Source organism: Triticum aestivum, chromosome 3A (assembly GCF_018294505.1).
Source record: "Triticum aestivum cultivar Chinese Spring chromosome 3A, IWGSC CS RefSeq v2.1, whole genome shotgun sequence".
NCBI lineage: Eukaryota > Viridiplantae > Streptophyta > Magnoliopsida > Poales > Poaceae > Triticum > Triticum aestivum.
Window position 1 is genome coordinate 437008273 of NC_057800.1, and position 22095 is coordinate 437030367.

The window sequence follows — 22095 nt, forward strand, 5'->3', positions numbered from 1 at the left end:
TCGATCCTCCCATGTGTCTTCCAGGGCTGATGCATCCGACCAACGGACTCGAACTTGTTCAATCATGGCACCATTCTTCTTGCGCCAACATCGCTGAAGGATTGTGACTGGAACCACAGGGGCATCAGTAGGGTGAGGAAGTTCAGTGTGAGACAGCGTACCCGGCTGCAGGCAGTGGCGTAGTTGGGAGACGTGGAAAACAGGATGCACTTGAGCCTGTGGTGGTAACTCCAGTTTGTAGGCTGATTCATTGATCTTGGCGATGATCTGATACGGTCCATAATACTTGAACGCCAGCTTGTGGTTCGCGCGCCGGGCAACTGAAGTTTGAATGTAAGGTTGAATTTTGAGGTAGACTGAGTCACCCACAGAGAAGCTACGTGGAGATCTTCGTTTGTCTGCTTGCGCTTTCATGTGCTGCTGCGCTCTGTTCAAATGCTGTTGCAAAAGATCTTGGATAACGGCATGCTCGTCCAGCCAAGAATGCAGTGCTGGCACGGTGCACTCACTGGTCGGGGTGATCCTCAAATGCCTTGGTTCATGCCCGAACATAGCTTTGAATGGCGACATCCCGATGCTGGAGTGGTGTGAAGTATTGTACCAAAACTGCGCCAGTGGTATCCAGTGGCTCCATCTGGTTGGGTAGGCGTGCACGAAACAACGGAGATAAGTTTCGACACATTGATTGACTTGCTCAGTTTGCCCATCCGTTTGCGGATGATTTGCCGTGCTCAATCTCAACTCGGTGCCCGCATACTTGAAAAGTTCCTGACAGAAGTGGCTTGTGAAGACAGGGTCACGATCTAACACGATCGAGGCTAGGAAGCCGTGGATCCTGTAAACATTGTTCATGTAGAGGAGTGCGACTTTGGCAGCAGTGTAGGGATGTGCCAGAGGAAGAAAACGAGCAAACTTGGTGCGTCTGTTGACAATGACCCAAATGCAGTTGTGTTTACCGGATTGTGGGAGTCCGTCGATGAAGTCCATCATGATCATCTCCCAAGGTTGTTGCGGAATCGGAAGGGGTTGGAGTAAACCTGGAGACGCTGCTCTGTCCGGTTTTGCTTGCTGACAGACTGGGCAACAGCGCACGTAATGCAGAACATGTGTCTTCATTTTAGGCCACGTAAACAGACGACGAATGCGCCGAAACGTGGCCGGAAAGCCGGAGTGCCCACCCAGCGGACTATCATGAAATGTTGCCATGATCTTCTATTGAAGCGTTGTTGAGCCCCTGAGCCAAATGTGCCCACGGAAGTGGATAACGCCATTCTGCAAAGTGAAACGGCCTTTGGAGTCTTCTTTGATAGCCAGTTGTTCCAGCAGCTTCTGCGCCTGGGGGTTACAATTGTATCTTGCCACGACATCTTCCAGCCAGGTTGGTTGGCAAGAAATGACGGCCGAGAGGATCTCTGAAGAGTCCGTGCGCGATAACGCGTCTGCTGCTGTGTTATCAGTCCCCTTCTTGTACCTGATGGTGTAATGCAGCCCCAAGAGTTTGATGAAAGCGCGCTGTTGCCATGGGGTGGACAAGTGTTGTTCCTCAAGATGTATCAGACTCTTCTGGTCAGTGTGGATGACGAACTCGCTGTGTTGCAGATATGGCCGCCACTGGTCCACGGCAACCACGATGGCGAGGTACTCCTTTTCGTAAGTGGAAAGGCCTTGGTACCGTGGACTAAGACTTTTGCTCATGAAAGCAATTGGGTGCCCCTCCTGTTGCAAAACTGCTCATATCCCTTTGTCGCATGCATCCGTTTCAATTGTGAAAGTCTTGGTGAAGTACGGCAATGCCAACACATGAGCTGTGATAAGTTGTTGCTTGAGTAGCTGGAAAGCTTGAGAAGTGTTATCGGTCCAGACAAATGGGGTCCCTTTCTTGAGCAGATTGAACAAGGGTCTCGCGATGATGCCGAATCCTCGAATGAAGCGGCGATAATAGCCCGCGAGTCCGAGGAATTGCCGGACCTGCTTGGCGTCTTGAGGAATCGCCCACTCTTGCACCACACGGATTTTGCTGGGCTCCGTGGCCACACCCTGCGCACTGATAACGTGGCCCAAGTAAGACAGTTGCTGCTGACCAAATTCACACTTAGATCTCTTGACCTTCCATTGATCTTTGCGCAGCAGCTCTAGAACCTGACGGATGTGAGAAACATGTTCTTCCCATGTACGACTGAACACCAGTATATCATCGAAGAACAAAAGCACGCAGTGCCTGAGGAGGGGCTGCAGGGTGTCAGTTAGCACACCGATGAAGGTTGCTGGCCCGCCTACTAATCTGAAAGACAACACTTTGAACTCATAATGGCCTGAGTGCGTCTGAAAGCGGTCTTGAATTCTTCTCCTTCCGCTAGCCGAATTTGGTGATAGCCTGCCCGCAGATCAAGCTTGGAGAACCATTTAGCCCCGTGTAATTCATCAAGCAGCTCCTCGATCACGGGCACTGGAAATTTGCTGACGCGTGTCATGGCATTGAGATGGCGGTAGTCGATGCACAACCGCCATGCCCCGTACTTCTTCTTGACCAGGATAACTAGCGAAGAAAAGCTGCTGTGACTGTGTTGGATGACCCCTGGCCTGAGCAATTCAGCCACCTGTCGCTCAATCTCCGTCTTGTGTTCTAGTTTGTGCCGATATGGTCGGATATTCACCGGTTGCGCGCCTGGCATCAGTGGTATGGTGTGGTCGTAAGCACGACGAGGTGGCAGACCGGTGGGTTCCTGGAACACGTCGTTGAACTCAGCTAGCAGTTACTGCAGTTCGGGCGACTCCTCTGAAGCAGACGATCCCTCCTTGATCGGACAGAGTAAGATAATATGTAGCAGAGAGCCTTGGCGGTGCAGGTTCTAGAGCTGGACTCGATTGATCACATGACATGTGGTTGAGTTGGCTTCGTGACCGAACAAATGAGCTCGTCCCATGGCTGTGGGGAATTGGATGTACTTGGCGCGCCAGTCGACGGTCATGGGGCTGTGTTGTTTGAGCCAGTCCATGCCGAGAATGGCATCGTACGTGCCCAACGGCAGGATCTTCATGTTGGTAGTGAACTCATGGCCCTGGGAGGACCACTGGCAAGAAGGGACAGCGGCGGTGCAGGTGAGTTCACCCCCATCAGCGACATGGACGCGGCAAGGTTGCTTGAGTGGCACGACCCCCGTTAAGTGGTGGGCGAGCTTCTGATCGATAAAAGATGTGGAACTGCTGCTGCCAACGAGTAGCAACACCTCGCGCCCCTGCATCATGGCGAGAAGCTGGAAAGCCTTGGATGAAACGCTGTCGTCCAGCGCCGAACGAGAGATGGCCATGGTGGTGTCGCAGGTTGGGGAAGTGGCCATGTTCTCATTGTCCACGCCGAAGAGCTCGAGCATCTCTTCTACCACATGGAGTTGGACCATGGTGGGGCAGACGTGGTCTTGTCCCCAGCGCTCTCCGCACTTGAAGCAGAGGCCTCGGGCTCGGCGGTAGTCGTGGAGCGCCTTCACCTTGGACGTGTCCGCACGCGCCGCCTCCGTGCCACGGCGATCCGTGGCGCCGTTCAGCGGAATCGCGCGTGGTGGTGGTGGGGGCAGTGGCAGCGCCATGCCCGGTCTGTGGTGCGCCTCGGGCGGTCGCGGTAGTGAGCTAAAGGCCCCGTCCGTCACTTCATCTTGTAAGAGCGCCAACGCGCAGGCCGTATCCAAGTCCGGTGGTCGCTGCACCAAGACCACCGCACAGATATCCTTCCGCAGCCCCTCCACAAAACGAGTGAGAAAATAGAATGGGTGAATCGTGTCAGAATGCGAACTGAGATGATTAATGATAGACTCAGATTGCTCAATATAATCCGCGACCGTGGATGTTTGGCGCACGGTGTAAAACTGACGAATTAGTGTCTGGTGGCGATCATGCCCAAAACGTGTACACAATAGAGCGGTAAACAATTCCCAATCGAATTCCGTGAGCCTTTTCTGAATCGATTGCAACCAAATGGACGCTGAACCCGAGAAGTTCAGTGCTGCCATCGGCACCCAGAAGGAAGGCATGATAGCAAACATAGCAAAGTACTGTTCACAAAGAGTCTTCCACAATTTCGGGTTGTCTCCTGCGAATTGTGGGAATTGAATGGAGGGATGTGCCTGGCCTAAGCCGCTGAGCAGCTGGCTGGCATGCACGAACGGCGAAAGGGCAGGGGGTGATGGGGGGACGTCGGACTGACCGTTTGCCGGGAGCGGCGGCGGCGTCAGGAAGGACGCCGCGGGCGGCCCCGTGTGATGTTGAAGACGCCGTGGCCATCGGGCCCTTGTGTCGTTGCTGCCGCGCCCAACTCGGCCCCGATGTGGGTACCGGTCGTCGCAGGCGGTTGTTGACTCAACACCGGCGCGTGGTGCGGTCCGCCCTCCGAGCGTGATGGTGGTGGCGGTGGAGGTGCGAGCTGCAGGGCCGCCACTGACTTGGTCAGATCGACGACGCGCCACTCGAGATCCGGGCGCCACGCCATGATATCTTCGACCTTGGCGTTGGAGGCTTGGATCGCGGTGGTGTGCTCCTTGAGAGTGGTCTCCAGGCGCTCCAGGAACGACTGCACGGACGGATCCATGGCCACGAGTTGAGATCGCGCCTGGCGCAGGGCTCTCGTCTCCATGAATTGGGCCAGATCGACGCGGAGGAAGGGAGTGGGGTTGGTCTCTGATACCAGATGTTAGGGTCACCCTAATATAACTCTCGATCTATTGCACAACTCACGAATTCGAGTCTTAAGTGTGATTACAGTAGCTGATACAAGAATTGGTGAGAGAGGATCGGGGGAGAAGGAAGAACAATGCCGCCGCCGTTGTGATCCACTGGATGCCCTAGTCTCCGAGTGACGCGCCTTTAAGTAGCCGGTTGGGAGGTTGGCTCACTGAGCCCACTGTGGCCCAGTGTTGTTTCGGTTGGGCTTCCGGGTCTTGGTGGGTCGAGAGGCAGCGATGGGGTCACTGCCGTGTGGGTCCTTGCTGTCAGTGACTGGTGCAGGGTTAGCCAGAGTAGGGATGCTGACATAGTGGATGTGTCGATGACCCGCATTCACACCGGTTCGCCACTAGTGCTGAACTCGCTCTTCCCTTTCCCGTTTCCTTTGTTGTTATGTTGGGTCAGAACTTTTTTTCCAAGACGGAATGGGCTACAACTGATGTATTTCGGCTATGCAAGTAATGAAAAGGGCAGTGATAGGGGCCGGTCACTGCGCGACCATCCGATTGGGAGTCCCTTCACCGTGCGATCTGTTCCTTTCTTTCCCCAAATATCACTTTCGCCATCTAAAAAAAACAAAAACAGGCTCCATGCGCAGCGTGTCTGCCCGCCTCCGGCGTCTTCGGCCATCCTTCTCGGTCCACCTTCTCGCCTCTGCCGTCTCCGGCCGTCCTCGCATCCCCGACTGATCACCGTAGCTTGCCGCGGCCATGGCTGGAAGCATCTGTGTTGCGGGTTTGCAACAAATTTTTGGCCGGTTGTAGCCACCTTCTCACCCCCCATGGCTCGTCGTCTTTGCCGGTTGCATCTTGCTGCCGAAAAAAACCCGATGCAACTCCCATCTGTTGGTCCCCATCGCTGTTGAAGCAAAAAAGGCGCCGGTCGCAGCTATCCTCATTGCCGGTTCTAGCAAAAGGCCGACAATGCATCTCCCCATCATGCAGCTACAATCCCTGGTTTGTAGCAAAAAAATACATGGGTTCCAGCAAAACAAAAAACGGTAGTAGCAATACATTGAGAAACAAAATGGACGCGGTCACCAACAAAAAAATCAAAAACTTTGATGGTAGCAAAAAGTCAAACTCGTTCCAGCAAAACAAGACGCCAGTGGTAGCAAAACTTACACATTTGGGCGCTGGTTCCAGCAAATCAAAACGCCGGTGGTAGCAAAAAAAAGTGCTGGTTCCAGCAAAGAAAAACGGCGGTCACCACGATGGTAGCATTGCCGTTCGTGGTTCACCCACCCCTTCGCCCTGCCGTTTGCAACTCCCGGTGTAGCCGCTTGCAGCTCCCGCGTAGTCGGATGTAGCTTTTCCATCCACCAGTTGCAGCTCCTAGTGTACTTCCTCCCTCTATCCCCGCCGTCCCGTGGGTCATCTCTAGTCTCTGTGGCAACAGGGGGCGTCAAGCAGCAGGAAGGGGAAAGGCTGATGAGCTATACAAGATAAAAAGGAGAAAATCTCATGGGAGAGGGCCGAAAAGACGAGCAGATGGGGGTCCGCTGGTGGCAGCCTCGCCAGAGAAGCCACGGAGCTCGCCGAAGCCAGGACGCAGAAAGAGACAGAGAGGTTGCGGAGATGGGGATGAGGGCAAGAGGATAAGATGCGTATATGATACGATGGGTGTGGACCGTGGAGTAGAGGATAAAAAAAGAAGTCTGCGTGTAGGCACTTGTGCTGCGTGGCGCGTCTGCGTGGTCGAGCGACTGGCCGAGCATTCGGCCGGTCAGCTGGTAGCAAATGTTTCCATGATGAAAAGGGGCGATACGCGGTTCAGAAAAAAAAATATAATCCTTAAAAATATACTCCTAGTTATTTGACTCCCTAAAATGCAGCCACTCGGACCAAATATAGTCGGCACGCATGGCTGCGAACTATATTTGCTCAACCACCTGGTTGCACCCACCTGAACTTGCCGTCGCCACAATCGCTCGGATGATAAGAGACTCGTAGTTCTTCTAAACGCAGGTAATTAACTTGGAAGAAATTTATGTTATTCATATTTAGGAGAATGAAGAGCCACTGATGATTCATGTGAATTGTTTGAAACCGGCCTATTCATGTTAGTCGGGAGAGCAACTCGTATGTGGCAACTTAAAAAAGTCTCAACAAAAATGTACAACAATGACTCGGAACTGCCCATTTGCGGTGCACAAGTACTACTAAAATATATAGAGCTACATGTTATCAACTTTTCATCATCGGCCGTCAATATATAGCCAAGTCGAACAACGACTAATAGAAATATATTACAAAACAATTACAAGTTGACCTCACAAAATATTATGGATCTTATGTCGTACCCAAAAATGTTTGCCCAACTTTCACACTTAGCTAGGAATTCAACTTATACCTAGACACGCTACTTAATCGAAAGATAGGAAAACATTTAGCAGGTGTTGTAGGTCTAAAGTAGTGCTAATCATTAATATTCTTATCTGTACAACATAATTAGGCAATTAAAACAACTCATTCCAACTTGTTGTACATAAAGAAGACCGATAAATAATGTTACAAATAATCATCATCGATTAACACAAATATAAAAGTCTAAAAAATTATTTTAAATATTTATGTGATGGATCTAAATCACATGTGCATAACATATCATGGATGAAATATCAAAAATTAATGTACGGATCTATCACAAATGCATGATCCATCTTACAAAATATACATATATGTCTTAAATAATTTATGTGTGTGTCTGTGTGCGCGCGCGTGTCTGTTGGCGCAGGGAGGGGGGTTTATAACCTGCACCGGCAGTATGGAGGGCACGCCGCCCAGGGAGATGTTTCCGGTAGGCCGGCGATGGCACCTTTGGCACGCGCCGGCTGCTAGGGGGAGGGTCGACGAGCATTCGCCGCCCCGTTGGGGAGGGGTGAGCGTGGACGTCAGTGGGGAAGAAGAGAGGCGGCACATTATCATCCCACCATCGAGGAGGGCGAGCACGGACGCCGGTGTGGAGCTGTTCTAGTTTCGATTACTGGTTGGGAGGAAGTGGGGGGAGCTGCCACACAGGGGATTAGGGTTTGGGAGGCGCATTCTTTTAGAAAAGGATGCGCCTCCTAAACACTAATCCGCGCATGAGGTCTCTCACTTTGGGGAATAGAAAGCACATCAGATCATAATATATATCAATACCCTCTAATGTATATCAATATTCCCCTTATTTTTTTCAATGCAAAAAAAAGATATAGTAAGTGATTCCATAAATCTACACAGTTGCCCAAGAATTCACTAAATATTCTTAACAACGATTTATCATATAGAGAGAATGACCCTCACAAATTGAAAATAATATTTCTTAAGAATCAATCGAACTGAAGTAAGTGTCATCGTCGGCTGTATCACTACCCAGTTCCGCATCATTTCCTAAAATGATGATCTCATTATTAACTATTCTTGCAAAACCGCTCCACAGAACCGCCCTAACCATTCATCGTTGAGGAGGCATATTCTCAAATGGCTCACATCTACTATTGTGTTAATGGGGGTGTGGTTTTGTAATACGCTAATTTGCCACAATTAGTGGTTAAAATGATTTCTTTCACTTCACAATCCCATATTCCAAAAATTTCGTCGGTGAGGGTGATTTGGAAATATAAAATGGATCAGTGGCATTGCCCGCAGGACCAACGCAATCGGGGTTATGTTATGTATCAACGGCGTTGGCTAAAAAACAGGTGCCCCTGGTATATTTGATAATTTTGGTTTCCTTTAAAAGATGTATGTTAATGAAGTAAAACTATGTTGAAACATTGCATCTGTGTTGCTAAGACCTTAATATTTTTTGGTTTAAATACAAGTGTTGCACATAGTTTGTGATGTACGTTGCTTGCAAAACTGACATACATTCATTTGATATCGTCTACACGATCGAGATTCCTAGGAAAGTGTGATCGATGCCTCAATGCAAACTAATAGATTTTCCTTGTGATTAGGAATTCCAATTTTCTCTACAGTTAAGATACACATAGGAGGTTATTGATGACACCTGGCAATATAATTAGGGATGTTTATACAATTTGCATTTAAATTCGTTTGTATGTTGGTTCAATCTAGTGGCGATGGCGTACGACCAGATGCCGCTAGAGCAATAGTGCTGGCGCTAGCTCAGTTGATCACGCCAGTAGTGTCCCCTTAGAAATGAGCCTCTCGTTGTTGTGTGGGACCTCCTCGTTAGAAAATCCCTTCCCGCATAATATAATAGACCATGAGAGTATCATAGTCACTTCCTACCATATTTTGGACTTTGGGGTTGCTCAAACGTCATCTATAATACGGTGATCATACGGCAACTTACACGTTCATCAGAAAGTTTGACAAGGGACTAGATAGGTCGAGAGTGGGATTAGCTCCTCCGATGATGGAGAAATATTCTTAGACCCCCCTCAGTGTGACGGCATCCATCATCATTTGGCCAGATACAGGTGACTATGTCACGGGGATGTCAGAACATATCAACGAGAAAGAAGAACAAAACCAATTACGAGGATGACGATACAGTGAGCATGTGTATGACTCAGTAGGATACCGATGCATCTCGGATTTTTTAAATTATCGCGAAGCAAAGGGAACATCACATGATATCCAAAGGTTCACTCGAATATCATTCGTGTAATCATAGGGATGATATGGACGTCCACGGCTCGCTATCGGTCATTAAACGAAGGAGTCTCGTTCATGTATATGATTTACCGAACCTACTGGGTCACAAGCTTAAGGTAATCATGATCTGCTGAGTGTTAGTAGGACGAGAGTATCAAGAAACTGTAGGATCGAAAGTATGTCTAGAGGGGGGTGATTAGACTACTTAACCAAATAAAAATCTAGCCTTTTCCCAATTTTAGTTCTTGGCGGATTTTAGCTATCTTAGCACAAGTCAAGCAATCTCCACACAATTCAAGCAAGCATGCAAAAGAGTATATGAGCAGCGGAAAGTAAAGCATGCAACTTGCAAGAATGTAAAGGGAAGGGTTTGGAGGATTCAAACGCAATTGGAGACACGAATGTTTTTGTCGTGGTTCCGATAGGTGGTGCTATCGTACATCCACGTTGATGGAGACTTCAACCCACGGAGGGTAACGGTTGCGCGAGTTCACGGAGGGCTCCACCCACGAAGGGTCCATGAAGAAGCAACCTTGTCTATTCCATCACGGCCGTCGCCCATGAAGGACTTGCCTCACTAGCGGTAGATCTTCACGAAGTAGGCGATCTCCTTGCCCTTACAAACTCCTTGGTTCAACTCCACAATCTTGTCGGAGGCTCCCAAGTGACACCTAGCCAATCTAGGATACACCACTCTCCAAGAAGTAACAAATGATGTGTTGATGATGAACTCCTTGCTCTTGTGCTTCAAATGATAGTCTCCCCAACACTCAACTCTCTCTCACAGGATTTGGATTTGGTGGAAAGAAGATTTGAGTGGAAAGCAACTTGGGAAAGGCTAGAGATCAAGATTCATATGGTTGGAATGGAATATCTTGACCTCAACACAAGTGTAGGTGGTTCTCTCTCAGAAAATCTGTATTGGAAGTGTAGGTATGTTCTGATGGCTCTCTCCACGAATGAAGAGTGGGTGGAGGGGTATATATATCCTCCACACAAAATCTAACCGTTACACACAATTTGCCAAACTCGATGGGACCGAATGGTTAAACTCGGTTGGACCGATTCAGCAAACCTAATGACCGTTAGGATTTTCGGTGGGACTGAGATGCAACTCGGTAGGACAGATATGGTTAGGGTTAGGGCATAACGTAATCTCGGTGTGACCGATTACACAAACTCGGTGGGACCGATTTTGGTAATAAGCTAACCAGAGAGTTGGTCAGGTAAACTCGGTGGGACCGATTCGCTCATCTCGGTGAGACCGAAATGTTACAAAAGGGAAACAGAGAGTTTACATTGCAATCTCGGTGGGACCGATCGCTCATCTCGGTAAGACCGAAACGTTACGAAGGGAAACAGAGAGATTAGAATCCCATCTCGGTGAGACCGAGATCCCTATCGGTGAGACCGATTTGCCTAGGGTTTGTGGCAGTGGCTATGACATTTGAAACTCGGTGGCGCCGGATAGAAAGAATCGATGGGGCCGAGTTGGACTTTTGGTTTAGGTCATATGTGGATGTGGGAAGGTAGTTGAGGATTTTGGAGCATATCACTAAGCATTTTGAGCAAGCAAGCCATTCAGCAACACCTCATCCCTCCTTGATAGTATTGGCTTTTACTATAGACTCAATGTGATCTTGGATCACTAAAATATAAAATGTAGAGTCTTGAGCTTCAAGCTTGAGCCAAACTTTTTGTCCTTAGAATTTTGAGGGATCCACTTTCCTCATCCATGCCATGCCATTCATTGAGCTTTTCCTGAAATATTAATCTTGGAATAATGTTAGCTCAATGAGCTATATGTTGTTAGGAATTACCAAAACCACCCAGGGATAGTTGCACTTTCAATCTCCCCCTTTTTGGTAATTGATGACATCATATAGATCAAAGCTTCGACAAATGATAATAAGAGTGAAAGATATTGTCGCTTTGAGAAGTATGTGAAAAGCAAGAGCTCCCCCTAAATTTGGGCATATCTTAAGATTTGCTTTGGACTGCAAATGCACAATGAGTTAGGATCATGGGTTACTCTTCCATGTCACATACATCTTGGTGGAACGCTCAAAATAATAAAGATTGAATACATGCACTCATCACCAAGCAAAGTGAATGATCATATAAGGATAAGTAAGATAATATCATCTAACAAGCATAAGTGTAGCTTATGATCAACCACATGATCATCAATGTCTCATAGATAATAGCATAGTATCTCAAGCAATCAAAAGACAAACAAAGTTCAACCACCAAAGCAAGAGAGAATAAAAAGCAACGCTCTCTCTCGAAGCCTATGATCTATACATGTTTCTCCCCCTTTGGCAACAAGTTACCAAAAAGTTCATAGAAAATGCATAGCACTAGAACGTCTCTCAAGATTGGTCTTCAGGTGGTGGCGTAGAGCTCCTTGGACGAAGACTTCAGTTGATGTGGATGGAGCTGAAGGAGTTGGTGCTGGAGCTGGTTGCACTGAAGCTGTAGCTGGTGCAGATGACGTGGCTCTGATGTCTGGAACAAGCACTACAGCAGACCTCTGAGCTCTAGGCACTCTGGCAAATGCATCAGTGGTTGTCTTGCCCTTCCTCTCCTGCATATCATCTTGAAGTTTCTCCACAACAGACTAAATCTTAGTTACCTTCACATCCAAGTCATAGAATTTTTGCTCCACGATTCTTTCCAAGCTCTCCTAGTTTTGAGTCAGGGTGGCCAGTCCCTTCTCAATCCTCAGAGTGGATGCAATCAGGTATCCAAGCTAATCTTGCTTGCTCTTCAGGAGATACTGAGATGCTTCTTCAGTAGTTGGCATCTTTGCAGCCTTTTCAGCTTTTGCCTTCTCCTTCTTGGCTTGTGCGTGCACAGAAGATGGTTCATCCTCATTCATAACCACAATGTTGTCCTCGAAGTCTGGATAGATAGGCATGTGCTCCTTGTCCAGCAGATATGTACCAGTGCCCATCTGGGAGTTGATTAGCTCCTGGATCTGTGGGGCATACCCACAACTCCTCTTCTGATCTGCAGCTATCCTCTTGATAGTTTCAACTATTAGGCTCATGATTTTGAACTTCTGTGGGACATCAAATATGTGAAGCAAGTTAATTGCATGGCCTCTAATCATATTGTGATCACCTAACTTTGGCAAGAGAGTGCGCCTGAGGATCCAGCTGATGGTTGGCAAGCCTGACAGAAGGTAATGTACAGATCCAAACTTATGTGTCTAAAGAGCAGCATCTGGGATCTCCTTGTACATGTGTGCCATTGTGTTGTGATCCTTCTTCCTGTTGGCATAGACATCCAAGTCATCTTCACTCTCTTTTGGGGCATTGATCAACTTCGCCCATTCAACAACCGTGGACTGGTACCTCGTACCTTCAGACATCCAAACAATTCTTCCATCTGGGTAGAAATGAGCCGTGGAGTAGAACTGCATGATGAGCTCATCATTCCATTTTATGAGCTTCTGAGCCACAAACTCATCGACTCCACAAGCCTTGTAACTATCATGTAACCTGGATAGTGATCCTCATTCTCCTTGATGTAGTCCCAGTCAACCCATCTCATGTCACACACTATGGGCTTCTTGTCAAGCAACACTGTCTCATAGAAGTCATGCTGTTCCTTTGTGTGGAACCTGTAATCAACAACAGTCCTTCTCCTGGTGGCATATGGATCTGACTCTCTCCATAGCCTCAGACCTGAGTCCTTCCTTATCTTCATGTTCTCAGCTACTGGATGAGCATCATTGTGATCTGGGATTTTGGGTTTGAGCTTCCTCAGGACTTGTCCTTCATCATCTTCATCAGCAGCAACTTCAGGCACTGGGGCCTTGTTCTTCTCAGCAACTGGTATACTCCTGGTATTCCTCTTAGGTGCACTCTTTGGTTTGGAGGCTACTTTGGGTGCTTCTTTGGGCTTTGATGTTGCAGCCCCTGATTTTATAGCATCACCCATCAGCTTTTGTGCCTTGGGTGCTGGTGCAGCAACCTCTTCTTCCTCTTCCTCTTCAGAATCTCTCATGATTGAGGATCTCCCAAGCACTCTAGAGTGGTCTTTTTGATCCTCTTTTTCCTCTTCTTCCCTTCTCCAGCAGCCTCTTTGGGTTCAGATCCCAAAGGGACTTGAGTAGATGCTCTGGCCTTAGACATTGGAATTCTCTTTGCAGGAACCTTTTGCTTCATGCCTGGCTTGGTGGCAGCAGCAATGCTATATTCCTTCTTAACCACTTTCTTCTTGGAAGTGGCCTCATCCTCAACTGCCACATAGTCTTCATCCTCAGATTCAGAGGTCTTCTTCTTTCTGGCCCTGGTGGCAACTTTGGGTAAGTTGCTTGGGGTGCTCCTGCTACCATCATCTGAACTACTAGAGGGACTAGTGCCCTCACTCAGGTGAACCTGCTCCTCTGACCTGTTCTGGCTGTCACTCTGATCAGACATATTGCAAACATTGACAGCAGACCCTGTGAATAGATATAGATGAGATAGAGTGGATGAGCATCACAAAATGCAGAGGTTTTTGCAAAAGAATGAGTCAAAAACTTAGTTTTAGTTTTCCATAGAAAGCATTTCGGATCAACCGATTTGTAAACTCGGTGGTACCGAAGCAGCTGTTGGAACCTAAACTAGTGAACTCGGTCAGACCGAGTCACAGTTCGATGGCACTGAGACTGCTAGGGTTTCACAAAGTCCTGAACTCGGTCACACAGATTTGCAATTCTTGGTCAGACCAAAAATTACATGTGCAATGGCCTGAGCCGAATCGGTGGTACCGAGTTCCACAACTCAGTGGGTCCGAGATGGTTTCTGCAGAAACCTAACCCTAAATTTTCAATTCACGACTAAACTACAAAGTGTTTTGACTGGATAAGAATGATCTCAATCGTGGCAAGATACATGGTGAACACAATGTGCTAGGAATCAGATAGGGATAGCACAGTGATCGAGTTCATACCCTAGTTCGGTGATGAACTCACTACGGCGGCAACGACGGGGATGATTCCCGTTGACGGCGGCGGAGACCAGCGGCAGGAGGCGGCTGGCGACGCGGAATACGATCTGGAGACCCTGGAGGCAGAGCGGGCTAAGCGCGGGTCGAGGAGGTTCAGAAAGTTTTCCAAAATTTGACCCGTGGGTATATATAGCCCGACCCTGTCGGTGTGACCGAGTGGAACAACTCGGTGGCACCGAGATTCATAACTGCAATCAGTTACTGAAACTCGGTGTGACTGAAAGGTTCAAATCGGTTGCACCGAGATTGAAAACCTAGATCGACTTAGTGATCTCGGTATGACCGAAATGGATGAATCGGTCAGACCGAAATGCACAAAGAAGTTTTGGAAGTTTAAGTCTATGACGAATCGGGGACTCCGAGTGCTCCTCACACAGAGTGGTTCGAATCTGACTTGATCAAATTTTGTGATGTAGCATGAATAGAGTTTGAGACGACAAAAGCATAGATAGCTAGAGAGGGTTCTTAGGCATTCTTGTCCATCCACTTGGCAAAAGAAAAGAAAACCAATCAATCAAAACAACAAGTGGATGTCCTCGAATGAGTAAAATATGCAATCAACATGCTCACACAATAAAATGGCAATTGAAATATGTGGCAAAACATGCACAACCAATTCTAGCATCTATCAAACAATTTGCGATGACTAGGTCATCCATATATGAGTATATTGACTTAGGAGTCAAATGAGAACATTTGATCATAGGTCATACTCATCGTTTAAGCACAAGTGGGGTTACCACTTTTATATAAAGCATTGTTGTGTTCACACCATTAGAGTTGCTTTAGCTCAATTCTTAGAGTAAAGCTCCCCCTAGATGTGAGATCCCCCCTAAGAGGGATGAACTAACCTTGGGTTTTGTCGATGATGACTTCATGTAGATGTTGAAGATGTGGATGCTCAATGTTGATGTAGATCATTTGAAGCTATCCATTGGAGTGAGTTGCACTTTCAATACCTACACGGGTTAGTCCCACAAGGAACAAACAAGGATATCCATAGACATAAAGTGATGCACACATAAGATGATGTCTATGAAAGCTTTTATGTTACCTTGTCCCTTGTCTTACCAACAAGAGGGTTTGTGACTCCTTGAACTAGTGCAAGATGTGGAAGTTGATTGCACTTGTTCTTGCCAAGATGATAAGAGTGAAGTATGTTGGCGGAGTCACCCTCAAGAACTCTCTAGTTCTTCTTCTTCGGGATCCACACCATCTTGATGGGAATCCTCGGTGTTGTAGTTGTACTTGATGAAGTGGAACTTGAAGTAGTCTTGGGAACCCACTTGACCAAGGCCTTAGGAGCTTCTTCAAATGCATCAATTTCCTCTTGAAGCGTGTCCTTGCCTTTTTGCTTGTGGTCTTGTGGTGGAAGATCATCTTGAGCTTGTGTCCCTTTGAAAGAAGTAGGATCATACTTCTCTTGTTGAGGAACAAACTTCGTCTTGGGGTATTGATCTTATTCTCACTCAACTCCATTGGCATTGAACTTTCATTCAAAACCAACACCTTGATTCTTCCGGTGCCTTCCTTGCTTGCGTACAATTTCCTCGAATTGCTTACTTCCGGCAAGGCTCTTGTAAACACCTTTCTCTATAATTCCCTTCAATAAGCTATTTTCTTGCTCAAGTGTAACTTGGCTAAGAGAATCATTAGTGGAATCAAGAGAACTACTAGAAGCAACAGTATTGGATTTAGCATGATTATTGTTACTACTAGAGGAAGAATCTTTCTTGTTCTTGTTACTAGACTTGACTTGAGGCATGTAAGTGGATAAGAGTAAACGCTTGGCAATGTAAGAATAAGTTTTCTTACAAAGATCATCATTGATTGCTTTTAAGAACTCATGCTCTTGCTCAAGGTTGAGCTTTTCAAAGCATAATCTCTCATGAGTCCTTAAAAGTTCTTGATGATCTCCTAAGATAGTTTCATGAGCTAACTTAAGAGTGTTTAGTTCTTTAGTTAGAGACTCAATCTTCTCCTTATCATTGTCATTCGTTTTATCTTGATTAGCATGATTAATTGACGTTTCATCACAGTATTCATCACTAGAGTTGTCAACAAGTAAATCATCATCACCTAACAAGTTATCTTCATCACTATTGAAATCAACATACTCGGGGTGTGATACCTTTGGGCCTTTAGCCATGAAGCATGTTCTAACTCCTTCATTTGGTGAGTCAAATATGTCGTAGGAGTTGGTTGTCACAAGTGCTAGACCGGCAACACCTTCATCTTGAGTATATTTGGAGTCGGAGTGATAGCTTCTCTCGGAGTGGTTGTCGGAGTCGGAGCCGGATACCCATTCACCAACATGAGCTTGATGTCTTCGTTTTGTGTAGCTCCTTGATGACTTTTCCTTTCTTTCCGAATCCTTGCTTCTCCGCGATGGTCTTCATTCATAACGATCATCTCTACTCCTTCTTTCTCTAGATGGTGATTCTTCTCTTCTACTTCTTCTCTTGGGAGAATCTTCTCTTCTCTTGTAGGGGACCATACACTCATTGGAATAGTGTCCTGGCCTTCCACAATTGTGGCAGTTTCGCTCTCGACTAGAAGATCTTTTGTCATTGTAGGACCTTGACTTGGAGCTTCTCTCTTTGCTTCTACTCTTGTAGAACTTGTTGAAGTTCTTCACCATTAAGCTCAATTCTTCATTGAAGGTTTGTTTCTCACTCGATGATGTGGGGGCTTCACATGAGGCTTTGTAAGCACCACTTGATTTGTTGTGAAGTTCCTCTTTATCCTTGAGTGACATCTCATGAGCAACAATTCTTCCGATGACTTCCGTTGGCTTGAGATCTTTGTAATTTGGCATCATTTGGATCAATGTGCACACGGTATCATATTTTCCATCCAAGGCTCTTAGGATCTTCTTGATGATGAATCTATCAGTCATCTCTTCACTCCCTAAGCCGGCAATCTCATTTGTGATAAGAGCAAGCCTAGAGTACATTTCAGCAACACCTTCACCATCCTTCATTTTGAACTTGTCAAGTTGACTTTGAAGCACATCCAATTTGGATTCCTTGACGGAGTCGGTACCTTCATGCATATCAATCAAAGTATCCCAAATTTCCTTTGCATTCTCAAGACGGCTGATTTTGTTGAATTCTTCGGGGCACAATTCGTTGAAGAGGATATCACAAGCTTGAGTGTTGTATTGCAGCATTTTCAAGTCTTCCGTGGTGGCTTCACGGTTCGTTTCTTTCCCGTCAAAGAATTCACCTTGCAAGCCAATACACACAATAGCCCAAACGGCATGGTTATGTCCAAGAATATGCATTTTCATCTTATGCTTCCAACTAGCAAAATTAGTGCCATCAAAGTAAGGACCTCTACGGTGATAACTTCCCTTACTAGACGCCATACTCTCCTAGGTTGTGAAACCAAGGCTATGACTGCCAAAAGCTATGGAAATCAAAGCAAATGGAGACCAAAGCTCTGATACCACTTGTAGGATCGAAAGTATGTCTAGAGGGGGGGGGGTGATTAGACTACTTGACCAAATAAAAATCTAGCATTTTCCCAATTTTAGTTCTTGGCAGATTTTAGCTATCTTAGCACAAGTCAAGCAATCTCCACACAATTCAAGCAAGCATGCAAAAGAGTATATGAGCAGCGGAAAGTAAAGCACGCAACTTGCAAGAATGTAAAGGGAAGGGTTTGGAGGATTCAAACGCAATTGGAGACACAGATGTTTTTGTCGTGGTTCTGATAGGTGGTGCTATCGTACATCCACGTTGATGGAGACTTCAACCCACAGAGGGTAACGGTTGCGCAAGTCCACGGAGGGCTCCACCCACGAAGGGTCCACGAAGAAGCAACCTTGTCTATTCCATCACGGCCGTCTCCCACGAAGGACTTGCCTCACTAGCGGTAGATCTTCATGAAGTAGGCGATCTCCTTGCCCTTACAAACTCCTTGGTTCAACTCCACAATCTTGTCGGAGGCTCCCAAGTGACACCTAGCCAATCTAGGAGACACCACTCTTCAAGAAGTAACAAATTGTGTGTTGATGACGAACTCCTTGCTCTTGTGCTTCAAATGATAGTCTCCCCAACACTCAACTCTCTCTCACAGGATTTGGATTTGGTGGAAAGAAGATTTGAGTGGAAAACAATTTAGGGAAGGCTAGAGATCAAGATTCATATGGTTGGAATGGAATATCTTGACCTCAACACAAGTGTAGGTGGTTCTCTCTCAGAAAATGTGTATTGGAAGTGTAGGTATGTTCTGATGGCTCTCTCCACGAATGAAGAGTGGGTGGAGGGGTATATATAGCCTCCGCACAAAATCTAACCGTTACACACAATTTGCCAAACTCGGTGGGACCGAATGGTTAAACTCGGTCGGACCGATTCAGCAAACCTAGTGATCGTTAGGATTTTCGGTGGGACTAAGATGCAACTCGGTAGGACCGATATGGTTAGGGTTAGGGCATAATGTAATCTCGGTGTGACCGATTACACAAACTCGGTGGGACCGATTTTGGTAATAAGCTAACCAGAGAGTTGGTCAGTTAAACTCGGTGGGACCAATTCGCTCATCTCGGTGAGACCGAAATGTTACAAAAGGGAAACAGAGAGTTTACATTGCAATCTCGGTGGGACCGATCGCTCATCTCGGTAAGACCGAAACGTTACGAAGGGAAACAGAGAGATTAGAATCCCATCTCGGTGAGACCGAGATCCCTATCGGTGAGACCGATTTGCCTAGGGTTTGTGGCAGTGGCTATGACATTTGAAACTCGGTGGCGCCGGATAGAAAGAATCGGTGGGGCCGAGTTTGACTTTTGGTTTAGGTCATATGTGGATGTGGGAAGGTAGTTGAGGATTTTAGAGCATATCATTAAGCATTTTGAGAAAGCAAGCCATTAAGCAACACCTCATCCCTCCTTGATAGTATTAGCTTTTCCTATAGACTCAATGTGATCTTGGATCACTAAAATATAAAATGTAGAGTCTTGAGCTTCAAGCTTGAGCCAAACTTTTTGTCCTTAGAATTTTGAGGGATACACTTTCCTCATCCATGCCATGCCATTCATTGAGCTTTTCCTGAAATATTAATCTTGGAATAATGTTAGCTCAATGAGCTATATGTTGTTAGGAATTACCAAAACCACCCAGCGATAGTTGCACTTTCAGAAACCGAAAGCATTTCGGGGTCACCGGAAGGGTTTCAGATTTTATCGGGCAATATCAGGTATTACCGATAAATAATATATAGGTGAAAAATGTTTCCGATGATGTTATATTAATATAAAAGGCTCTAGTAATTGTTAGAAGGCTTTTATATTTAGTTTAATATCAACAGGCCTTAAAAGGCCAAATAGTGGAGAGAGAATTGGGCAACAAGGGCCCATGTAGGGGAGGCACCCCTTCCCACCTTGAGTGAGGCCGAATTGGGATGGCGGGAGGACTCCTGTCCCCCTTTGGCCGATGCAAGGAGGGGAGTCCTGCCCCTCCTTGTGACACCCCTTCGTCTCCCCTCAACCTATATATTCTAGAGGTTGCAGACTCTTGGATACTCCCTCCATTTACTTATACAAGGTCACTATGAGAAATACATTTTATATTTATACAAGGTCATCAACAGTAATCGAGACAAAAGTTTATGATGTATCCTCGTACTAGCAACATGTTTAATGCTTGCGTGCATGCAGTCATAATGATACTCAGCTAAAACGTCCAATCAGTTTCCTATTCTTTTTCTTGCGTGCATGTGACATATTAATGATCCTATTAAACGAAAAAAGTTATCTTGCAAAGAAAGGATTGAATTTTACCTTGATACCTGTAATCTAAGCTTGTGGCCTTGTATATAAAAATAGAGGGAGTACACAAGTTTTGGAGCCTCCTATAGCTCCTCTAGTTCTAATTGGTCCTAATTGATCAATTAGAGCTTGACCTAGATCCTCTAATCCTCACAATTAGAATTCTCCGACGACAATTAGTTCTGGATAGCGAAGCTTTGCCAGATCATGAAGACCATACGCTTCCAACCAAGTAGAGAGGTCATACTTTCGGTCTTTCGTTCGAGGAAACACTCGTGGGATCGTTCATTTATGCTTCGAGGGCTCCAAGTAAAATCTACCGTGACTCGTCTAGTTCTACTGCACTCCAGAGTCGCTAACGATCGTGATCCAAATCTTATATGCATCTTCATATTGTTTCTGAGTTATTGTAGGGCAATTTTTTTGTTTTCTACTACGTTTCCCAACACATAGCCATCACTACTGTTTTGATGATGTCCCAAAAGGCAAAAAACAGATGGGAAGCCCATTCGGGCTAGGGGCTGAGACTGGGTTCATATCTTTGACATGAGTTGGCTTCCTAGTAGGCATTCCTTAAATATCTATGTACTCCATCTGCTTCAAAATAATTGAAGTGTTTGGTTTGTCCTAAGTTAAATTTTATTAATGTTGACCATGTCTAATAAAAATATATCAACATCTACAACATTAAGTTTCTTTCATTACATCACATTCATTATGATATATATATATATATATATATATATATATATATTTGATGTTGTAGATCTCGATAAATTTATATAGGCTTGGTGAAACCTTAAAAGTTGGACTTGAGACCATTTTAGAATTTCCATTATTTAGGAACAGGGGGAGTAGCTCACAAGGGCTTCTCCAATGTTGACCCTCAAACCTCCTGCATCCATCCGGACTGAGCGATTCAGATCCATTTTGCCATCCAACCGGGTGCCCCGTCAGTCCGTGGACCGGCCCGAGTGTCTGTTTTCTTGCAAACCAGAGGCAACCGGGATGGGGGGGAGGGGTGCGCAAGTCTAGACAATCGCCACATAGGACTCTCACAACCCCAACCCACTCAAATCCCCCTCCTTGTCCACTTTTGTGCAACAACGCTGCCCCCTTGCTTTGCATCTGCACCCTCCTCGTCCGCCGCCGCCAATGTACCTTTTTGGCCACCGCCCAGGCATCCTCGGATGTCCGCAACCACCACCAATGGGCCTACCCACCTTGGACTACGCCTTCGTCCACCTAGGACCCCTCCGCAACCAGGTACTCTCCACGCTACTGCCGACGACGTCCATGGCAGACACCATGCTCATCAGGTGTTCGGTCATATGCCATTGAGCTCTTTTTGTTGAAATTGTTGTCATTTTCTAAAGTAATTCGATGGCAAGATAGTTGGTGAGGTAGGATGAGTTGATGTGTGATGCATGGTTGGTCATATTTGTGGACTTTGTAGGCATGAACTCACGGGGCTCGATCTTTTGTCAACGCGTGCATGCTTCTTTTCATGAAAAAAAGAACTTCGTGCCCTACGACATGCATGTCCATGAAAGCAATATGAAGTCGATATCGCATCGATGGTACACCATCTGAACTCTGTCATGAACTATTGCAGTGTGATTCATCGAGTGGAGACATGTGGCCATTAGGCTCATCAACAGTCGGGGGATTGGTGCGACATATGCCAAAGGATGGCTAATCATGATGGGGGCTAGTAGGAGGTCGCCGGTGCCAGGAAACGGGATGAGGCGAAGACATGCACGCCGGCGAATCTTACCCAGGTTCGGGGCTCTCCTAGAAGATAACACCCCTAGTCCTGCTCTGCGGGGTCTCCGCATGATCACTAAGGCACTAGCGAGTACAATGGTGCTCCTCGAGCTGTATGCTAGAGGTAGAAGAAAGCAGGGTGATACGTCTCCAACGTATCTATAATTTTTGATTACTCCATGCTATATTATCTACTGTTTTGGACTATATTGGGCTTTATTTTCCACT